A 10550-nucleotide genomic window follows, 5' to 3' on the forward strand; every position below is an offset into this window, starting at 1 on the left:
TTTTTTTTAAATAATTCTAATTATATTAAATGAATAAATGTGCAGAAGTTTGAGTACAATTTACTCATGAATTGAGTAAATCTATGAAGCTCATAAATATGAAAGGAAAATAAAGTAAAAAGGATTTATTCGAAAAACACCACCCGCAATAAAATAAAACAGGAATACAAGTTAACAAGAATAAAAATTTAAAGAACAAGAAATTAAAGGACACACAATTACAAAACGAATTGACCTTTATCAAATTCGTCGTGAAAAATTTCTCCGTCGTCATTAACAGCAACTTTCATATTTTTGCACATCATTGGAATATGAAATCCGTAAAAGAATGCTTTTCGTAAGAATTTCCGATTCTATACCATTCCGGAGATGTACCGTAAAACCTCACTGTCACATACATTTATCCGATATGTAAGTACCGGGCACGTGTGTTGAATGTCTCACAAGATCACTGAACTTGGTGGGTGCAACGCCCCTAACTCCGGGGACATTATACAATTTATATCAACGATAAAGAACCCGACGGAACCTTCGTACTTTCATGCGATGTGAGACTTGAATTTTTTTACATACGTACATAATCATCCCGTGCGGGGTAGACAGAGCCAACAGTATTGAAAAGACTGAAAGGTCACGTTTAGCTGTTTGTGCCGTGTGGTTCCCGGCACCAATAGGAAAAAGAATATGATCACTCCATCACTTTCTCATGGTCGTCGTAAAGGACGACTCAGGGTTTGTAAACTTGGGATGCTTCTTTAAGGCGAATCTCAGAACTTCAGATACAGTTATGCCACCGAATACAGAGTAAAAAAAATACTTATACGCCGGCCCCCGCAGATCTTGTTTATTTACATAACAAGAATGCATTGCATGTTGATCCAAAACTGAACCAAGATTTAAATTGAAACGACAGATTTGATTTACAAACCCTTCAAATGAATAATAATTATGTAGATAAGTAATTGAACTGCATTAGATAGGTTTCGATTCATTTCTGGGAACGGCATCTGACTATGTAATGCGTCGTTACATAAATAACATTATAAGTTATGGGTTCGGTTATATTTCAAATCACTATATATTTGAACTAATGTGTATTGTAATGTTATGTATTTTTGAGGATTTGTTCTCGAATGTTGAATTTATAATTCAATTTTCATAAATTGTTTGGATCTTTAAATGAAATCAGAAGTGCTTATTGCCATATCACTACTTTACTCGGGCTATAGTAAAGATAACATATAATAATTAATTCCTTAAAGCTGCAAAATGTGTGAACTTAGAAAAAAATAATATTTGTGTTAAACTATTCGTTTATACAGTAATATATAAAACCTTCCATATCAAAATGTAGAAATGGTATATAAATATTCGAGTTACAAGTACGCCTAAGATGTCATAAGGTGACACTTTCATCACTTACGGTGAACTCAAATCCGCCTAACCTATGATCCGCAACCGTTGATTTATCTCATTCATAAATTACACTCTTAAAAATAGTGCAGCCTTTAGGCGTTTCGTTACGTCTTACTTTCGCTTGCTCTTCGTCGACCTGTTGATTCGTCTATTGAACGTTATGTATAATTAGTTGCGTCAGAATACCGCTACGTGTGCCGTGTGCCGTGTGCCGTGTGCCTTACCGCGCTCCATAGATTCAGTCGCGTGTGTTGAATACGTTATGTCGACCAGCCACTTTCACAAGCGCGACGCAAATCTTCAAATATTTAACATTTCGATCCAGTTTTGCCACTATCATTTTGTAAACATCTAGTTTATGCTCAAATGTCTATTGAAAAATTTGAAAAGATATTATTACATGCCCCATCAGATACAGCAAAAAATAATTAAAACTGACGAGAACTATATTTACCACTCATTCTGTGGTGTTTTTCCGAGGTCAATTGAGTGAGCTATATTAGTTTTCTATTCATGATATCCTTACAACTTAGAGCAAACATTTTGATTAAATTTGATGTAATTATCTAGAACAATAATATTTAATTTAATTAAATATTTAACATCGAAACATAAACTACTCGTTTCAAGTAAAAAACAAGCACGGTTTTGTTTAGAATAGAAGTATAAAAAATGTTCCCAAGCAAATTGTGAATCATCATCTACTCTAAGTTACAAAAAAAAAATTATAACCTTGAGGATAATGTTATAGGAAAATTCTGATCATAATAAATTCAGAAGTCAGTTAAAAGGTTTGATACAAAAAAATATCCATAGCTTCAAAATATCGTAACGCAATCTGTTAAGTGACATTCTATGTGGTTTTATTACATAAAAAATTTAATACAATTTTTAATATTTGATCACAGAATACCATTTGTGTATATTAATAAAAAGACTTTCAATGGAAAGATGTCAAACCCGAAATACATATTTTTGCACTTAACCAAGAAAAGCTGTCTTTAGTGATTTTACGCCACGCTGCACTTAGAGTATTTCTCATTTTGCTTCTCTTGAGTATATTATTACATTAAATTTAATGCAATGTTGCAATAAAATTTTACTATCATATAGTAAGTGCGTGTGAAAAATGGTACTACAATTGGGCCAATACGCTTCACTTTAATGTTTTAGAATTCAATAAAAGTTTCAAATAATTACAATTTTTACCTTCATGGTTGGCCTTTGTAGTAACTCACGCATGAAATATTCATACAAAGTAATAAAATAATTTGCGATGCTATTCTTATTGTAAAAATGTTGGTTTATTAAATTTGCTTTTTAGTTTTACCTATCCATAAGCTCAGTAAATTGAACCTTTATTTTTCTACTTCCAGCATTTATTTCGAAAAAGTTGAATACAACCTACAAGCAATAAGCTTGTGGTACTTAGTTGGAAAAAATCTTATAATCCGTCTTTAAACAGGAGTCGTACTGTGTAAAAACCTAACTGGCGAATCAGGATCGTCATCGTCGCTGATCATGACCAGGAGGATGACGAAGTGTAAATAAAAGTAAATAAAATATTTGAACAGAAATATTTCAAAAAAGCTTTAGGACTTCAGTTATACTATTAAATAACTAACAACGAATATTTTTGAGCGCTTCATTTTTATATAATAAAAAATGTGAAGAAAGCCCGTTGCCAATGGGAAGTCACCGCCATGGAGAATAGAATTCGGCAAAGATATTTGTTAGTTAAATTTGGTAATTGGTCACACTTGCATAACGCCATCCTCGTTTTGCGTCCAGTGACAGTGAGAGTACCCGTCAGTAGGTCGCGATGATCGCACCTTTACAAGGTATTTGCGCCAAGAGAAAACTGAGAAATGTATTTTTAATGTTGTGGAATTTAGTACTATAAATGCGATGTTTAACGTTACTACAATAATGATTTCGTTTTGTATGTTATTTGCTATCTTGCGCTGTTATTTTGTCATTACAATTAAACATGATATTATGTATGCAAGTAAAAATTTTTATAATATATTCATAAACCAAATGTCAAAATATTTTAGCAGATATTTTTATTAAATTTATTAATTTATTTATATACACAAAATTATACATATAAAGGAGCATTTATTACAGTAATTGCAGTAGGTACAAACGTGCAAATTGTAATGGCTCATTAAAATGTCTAACAAAATACAAACGTAAATAAATACATCACTATTCACGTAAGTGTTTTTGTAAAATTTTACGCTGTTTAATATTAACCGTTATGAAAAACTGTACCAAAAAATTGAGAAATAGTAGCACTTCTTTCCTAGCTTAAACAATCTACAAATATTTTGAATATATTTGAAAACTTTAGTAAGTTTTTCTTAAAAAAAAATAATTTTGAACTCAAACGTCACTCAAATTTATGCGCAATGATTCGAACTTTATTGCATTAGGTACTAGGCGTACATATGTAGGTACGTATATTTTATTATTTTGTAAGTAAATATTAAATCATCGATTTTTGAATCGATTTTCGCCGGTTATGGCTCAACAATGTTACACATTTCGCACTGACCGTATCGATGTTACAAAACGATAGAAAAAACCGCTGATCGTTACAGGTACATGCTAATTTTAATCGTAGTCTGTTACAACAGATAATTACCATTTCCCAGAAATTTTCATAACCCCTCAGCAGTTATTTTTGATTCCTAACGCCTATTTTTTTTTTAAATTAGGCGAAGTTACGAAACTTAAGAACTTTTCAAGATATGTTTTTTGTATGTACAATCTTTTTATAATTTCAATTTAAATTGTATTATTGTATTGATCAGGATGGAAAATTATACAAAATTAAAAAAAGATCATACTTATAATCGAAATATTTTATCTCTGCAATTTAGACATTTTTAAGTTTCTATAGTAATAAGCTTTCAATTAACAATTAGATGTAAATAATTGTATTAAATATTTATTGATTACTTGTTAACTTTAACGTTATTTTATTTTGTTCTTTAATTTATACCAAATGTTTTATTCACTTAATTTTATTCACTGGAAGCACAAAAAGTTAATTTTATTACTCATTTAATTTTTGTAAAAGTTAATTTTAGTTAAAAAATTTATATTTAACTAAGCATTGGATTTTGTAAAGTTGATGCACAAAAATCAATTATTTTTCTTATAAATCTAAAACAATAAAAATAGCTAAATTGACCAGTTTTAAACGCGTATATGATTAAATTTTATAATAATTATATATTTTTGAGGAAAGTAATTTTTTTGCACATTAAATGTTTTCCTTTATTAAAAGGTTAAAACTTCGATTTGAAGGCTATAATATCCATGACTTTAACGCATCATTACAATGATCGAGCTTTCTAATATAACAACCTATTGAGGAGTCGAAACAACATCTAGTAGATTTTGACAGCCTATTTAATTTCTTTTGTCCATCCATTAATCATTTTAAACATTTCATTCATAAAATTAAACGGTTTAAAATAATAAACAAACCATCCATCATAGTAACAAGAATGACTTTCTTCGATTAAAGAGTGAAAATTTTACATTACTTTATGACGTACTTACCGAAAATATATATTTAAAGAAAACACAATCACAGATTACTATGCACAGAGTTCGTAAGTTCACAGTTCACTGTCGGAGTCGCGGATCCGCGAGGTCTCGAGTTCGTTCTCTGCTAGTGCCGCTGTTGCACTGAGCGATTGGGAAGAAAAGTGCGTCGCTGACTGCGCCGGCGCACGCTCACCTGGTATCCAGCGACGGCCGCTTAATTCAAAAACACCACAACGTATGCTAAAAATTAAGGTTAAGGATAAAAAAACAGTAACGGTAGCCATAGATTTAAATTAATTGCTTTAATATGTTGCGTGATCTAAAGAACAATTAGAGCGGCTTTTTATAGTCGAAGATGATTTAATTTCTATCAGATGATTGCGTCTTGAAAACTTCATTCGGTTTTAATTAATTTAATCTTTTAGTATAGTTATAATAGTGGCCAGTGCTTCCAATTAGCCAGTTATTGAAAATTGTAATGATGACGGAAACCTTCCCACTCTTTAATTAAATATAGATAATATCTGGGAAGTAATAGTTGTCTACCTTCCGTGTTAACATTCTAAGTTAGGTTAAATACCTTGACGTTAGAACCATCATATTTACGTTACTTACCTTTATCAGACAGTATTACATAGGAACCTACATTATTCTTTTCGCTAATGTTGAAAATTTTAAAGCATATTTCAAACGTTCGAAATGAACATGTTCCTTGAAGTGTTTTTCACAAAATCAAAAATTCGTTGTTTTTTTTCTTAAAATTTAAAACAATCATTCAAGAACACTTATTTTTGAATTTGAATTTTAAAATACGTTTATGGCTCTAAAATAACGTGTAATTTAGGATCACATAATGACGATCTTCTAGCACAGAACCTGGATTGAGAGTGCGCGAGATCGATATACGCTTGCATGTTGGTTGTCGTTACGATAGACTGAGCATAGTGCTAGAAATCACTTGCTGTGTTTGTGTATAGTTAAAGACATCTTCTAGCTTTGTTTAGCATAGTCACGACGTTTTTCTGAATTATTTACTAACGGGTCGTGAGTTCAGCTATGTCAATGTTACGTTATGTCGTATTGTATACGTGACTTTACATATTGTAGTAAGTTTTATTAAATCCTTTTTTGTTATTTGTGTCAATCATGGGAAAGGCTAATAAACTTGGTATTCTTTTTTTAGATAGTGGACTCTTGAGTCCTATTTAAATTATTACCTAAGATATCCAATTTATTCTGATTGTTTTATTTAATGGTTCAGTTTATTTCGTTATAAACAAATGTGTTAAAAATACTCGTAAATAAATAAATAAATGTTTTACGAGACTTCCATTTCCTGAACCAGTGACTGCGACAATAAATCAATCATTATGATAAATCGGTCAAATTTTATTGAGCAAAATACTATTGTCACGATAGCAATTTCGATGAACAAATGGTATATATTTTGCAACCTAAACGTTTCTTACAAGTATATTTAATCGAAAACATTAAGTGTTATGAACATTACCTATTGTAATTCACGCGAAAGTCTTTGCCAATCGGGGCAAATACTTTTATCAATTTTTGTCTCTTTTGTTACTTATATGCTTAAAATACAAGAACAAAATTTGTCTTTTTAGTAAAGAGAAGTTTAGTAAAATAATAAATGATTTATTTGAAACACGTTAAAAGCTGAAATTGAGCTACCCTTCGTTGACGTCAATTTATCTTTGTTTAACTGTTATTTTTTGAACTTCAAATTTATTTTAATTTTTGAAATTGGCTACAAATGTCAGATTTCAATGACAAAATATTAACATCTGCGTGTGAATACATTATATAATTCACAGTTATTTGTGCATTATAATGTTCATTAGGTATTAACTATTAAATCTCCATTATGGATTTACGAGGTAAAGACTTTTTTTCTACACCAATGTGATCATTACTTACCTTGAATTATTGAACTTCGTTGAATACCTCAATTCCTGGTAGCTTAACTCAATATAAGGCGTTTTTTTTCAAACCAACAGGTGTCACATATTGAATTGTTTAAGTTTGTTGTTTAATATAAAATTAAATATTAAATTCTGCAAGAATTGCACTGATAAGTATATTGTGGTTATCGGTAGAGAAAATATTTTTTTTACAATTTATTTAGTAAATTTGTAATTTAGTAAAAAAAAACGCAGTTAACCAGCATTCATCTTCTAACCGTTCTATAAAGAAAATAGATATAATGACAGTATTGGCCAGTGATCATTGCAAGTTGCATTTTGTATGCACGGCACGATCGGCGCCCTCTAGCGGCTACGCTTTTGTAACTGACGAATCATGCCGTGACTGACAATTCAGACGGCATTTAAGGTGACCTCTGTTGAAGATCCTGATTGATAGTATTGTGATAAGATTATGTAGAAGCATCAAGGAGGTATAATAATTTTGCCATATGTTATAACTTTTCCTTAAATTTACTCCCATGAGAGAAGTTTTATTTGATTATTTTATATACAAAATTACAATATTTATATTGTTTGTAGTATGCATGGGATAAGGATAAAATTTTTGCTCAAACCACATAAAGGACCATGATATTAATTTTACTATGACTAACTTACTAAAATTTAAAAGAAACGATGACATCTTAATGACATCATAACATTATTTAGATATTCTGCCATTTCTTTACACATTTTAAAATTCCACAGTTAGGTACATAAATAAATTCAGTTATTGATGAAACTACACCAAAATTATTTTCACACAATAATCAATGTAATACATTGAATACAAAACGTTAATAAAACAAAAGTCAACGTCAAATTATTAATGTGACTCGTAACTGATAAAATACTTCCAACACGAAACTCAAAAGAGACTAGACTAGCGTGCATCTAACAATAATCTCTTATCTTTCGAGGGCTCCATTTAACACTGAAAGTGCTAATTGCCAAATTTGACATTTCCCAAGGCGTTGACAGCACGCACAAACGGTCACGAATGGCAACGCAATCCCATAACTTCATTTGTTGAGGCAAGGAAAAGTTTTGAAACCACTGTCGAGGTTTGTCTAGTAAAGAATAATGAGTTATGAATAATGTAATATTTTGTTGCTGTTGAACTCTTTTCGTAAATAATTAGATGATGCTTCCCACAGACAAGCGACCCACAGTATCCAATAATGCCGATTAAAGGAGATCAGTAATCTATAATTTAAATAATTTGTACTTACATAGGTTATCAAAAGATTACTAATTAATTGGCGCAGGTAGCAGGTATTAAAAAAATTATAATTATAACTTTGTTTTATTATATTTTGTGTTTTTTTTAAAGCTATATTGAGATTCTTCGATTTATAAAAAAACGATTTATAATGCATATTCTAGTATTTCCTCCTCTTTTCATCTGACTCTCAAGTATAAGAATTCATAATAAATGAAATTTTATATAAACTGTTGCTGAAAATTTATCGTCTGTCTTCAATAATTATAGTCGTCTTTTGAAATAGAACATTTTGATTAAAATAATAAATGTGAATGCAAATTTTCCCATGGTTGTTTAATCATGGTGTTAAAGTATATAATTATTTCAATAGCCGAGTACCCATTTACCCATTTTGTGTGAAAAAGTTGCCATTGTCATAATTTCTCATTATGTAAAGAATAATTAAAAAGTATACAACTATTACACACCTACGAGTTGATTAATGACTAGAAGTTAGTATTAAAAAGAAAATTTTTAAAAGAATTAAAGGCAATTTTTTTTTCTATTAGCTTCACCTCGTTATCCTGCGGTTTCAACACAATAATTAATTATATTTTCCAGCCACTGAAATCAAAAGTTTGACGTGCAGTTACGATAATATCACCAATACGAACACTGAATAAGAGCGCTGGGACAGTGCCGCTTACTCTAGATGAATACGACAGCAACGCAAAAAAAAGTAAAGCAATTTTTGTACAGTTTAGCAAAGAGAAGTCACTATGCACTCTTTCAGGACGACATTAGTTGACATCCCCCTTGCCAATTAAAACAATTCGGTACAATAGACACAGTTCTATTTCCGTGTATGTGATAGTTGGAGTCTGTTTGACTAGGGATTCTCAAAGTGTGTTCAATGATTTATCTCAAGTTCATGTAACTGTGTTAATTTCTGTGCAAATAGAGATTAAACAAAAAAACTAACGAACTTGAGATAAATCATTGAACATCCTTTGAGAATCCCTAGTCAAAAGGACTCCAACTGTAACATACACGGAAAGTTACAAAAGAAACAAATCCCTTGCAATGGCGGACTTATCCCATTACTGTTACTGAAGATTTAATTTCTAATATTTTGCCATGTAAAATTATGTTTTATTATTCACATTGTTTTCATTCAGTGTTACTAATTTAAAGTTGGTTATATTTAACTTTCCGTCACCGTTATGAAATATAACGGAAAATATGTCTCATCAGATTTTTTTAGTTCCTAGTATAAATGTTAAGTTTGAATGTGCTCAAGTATATTCTGAAATGTATAAATATATATATATATATCTATATGTCCCCTTTATCCCCTACGAGGTTGATAGAGCCAACGGTCTCGAAAATACCTGGAGACCCCGTTACGGTAATATATTAACTAGCTATGCCCGCAAGTTTGCTCATTGCACATTGCTATATATTTATTGAATTTTAATAATTCTTCCAATAATTAATCAGTCTTTGTACTTTGTCTATTTTAAAATTTTCTTTTAATCTGAGTAAATCTGAGTTGTTGATCTTCTTATTTTTGAAATTGAAACAGGAAAAGTTTGGGATTCTTTGTTCTAAATGATCACGTACTTGATACGGTGTTTATTTTCGACTTTGATGTTCTACTTGCTATTTCTATTTCAGACTTTTCGTTGTTCCTTTTTGTTACACTTTAAAAATCTATTCCAAATTGAATTAACAAATTTTATTTTTAACAAACAAGGGAACTTGGTAAAGGTTAATATTTAAAAAAATGCTCTTATGACAGACATTGAAACGAGTATCGGAAAGTGAAGTTTGAGTGACATTTAACTGAATATGTGACGTTTCCATTCTTTACATCTTTATACGCAATTCAAAGGTTTATTCCACTAGGTTCTAGGTGCATATGAAGGAATAAATGTGGATGAAAAATACAACTAGCTGATTAAAAAATGTTTTCTCTGTTCACCGGTGAACTCATTCAAAGTTTAGTGAAGTCCTTCATTTATGTATCTAGCTTTCACGGATATTTTTAAACAAAATAATATTATTCTGACTTACTGAAGGAGTTCTATTAGTCGGTCAAGTGTTTTTTGAGTTTATTCATTACAAACAAAAATACAAATAATTTATTTTTATGATAATTATTAGCATGGATAATTAATTGTACCTGAGAGATATATAATCCATGTGCTTCTCGGTACTCGGTACGGAAGAATAATACCAGTCCATTTCTTTCCCATGGATGCCGTAAAAGGCTATTAAGAGATATGCTAATAAACTTGGGATTCTTCTTGTAGGCGCTGGGCTAGGAATCCTGTTGGTCTATTTGAATCTCAATTCCTTTATAAAGCAAACGTCGCCTGTCC

General features: G+C 30.6%; 1 long non-coding RNA gene across 1 annotated transcript in view; it reads right to left on the reverse strand.

Moving 5' to 3' along the window:
• The window catches only part of LOC106131264 (uncharacterized), a 74264-nt gene extending 68372 nt beyond the window's left edge, over window positions 1-5892 (reverse strand). The window contains exons 1-2 of the long non-coding RNA XR_001228514.2: window positions 5596-5892; window positions 4993-5220 (exon numbers count right to left, since the gene is read on the reverse strand). This is a non-coding gene — a long non-coding RNA (uncharacterized LOC106131264). The remainder of the gene's footprint in view (window positions 1-4992; window positions 5221-5595) is intronic.
• Window positions 5893-10550: the final 4658 nt, after the last annotated feature.

Source organism: Amyelois transitella, chromosome 6 (genome assembly GCF_032362555.1).
Source record: "Amyelois transitella isolate CPQ chromosome 6, ilAmyTran1.1, whole genome shotgun sequence".
Taxonomy (NCBI): Eukaryota; Metazoa; Arthropoda; class Insecta; order Lepidoptera; family Pyralidae; genus Amyelois; species Amyelois transitella.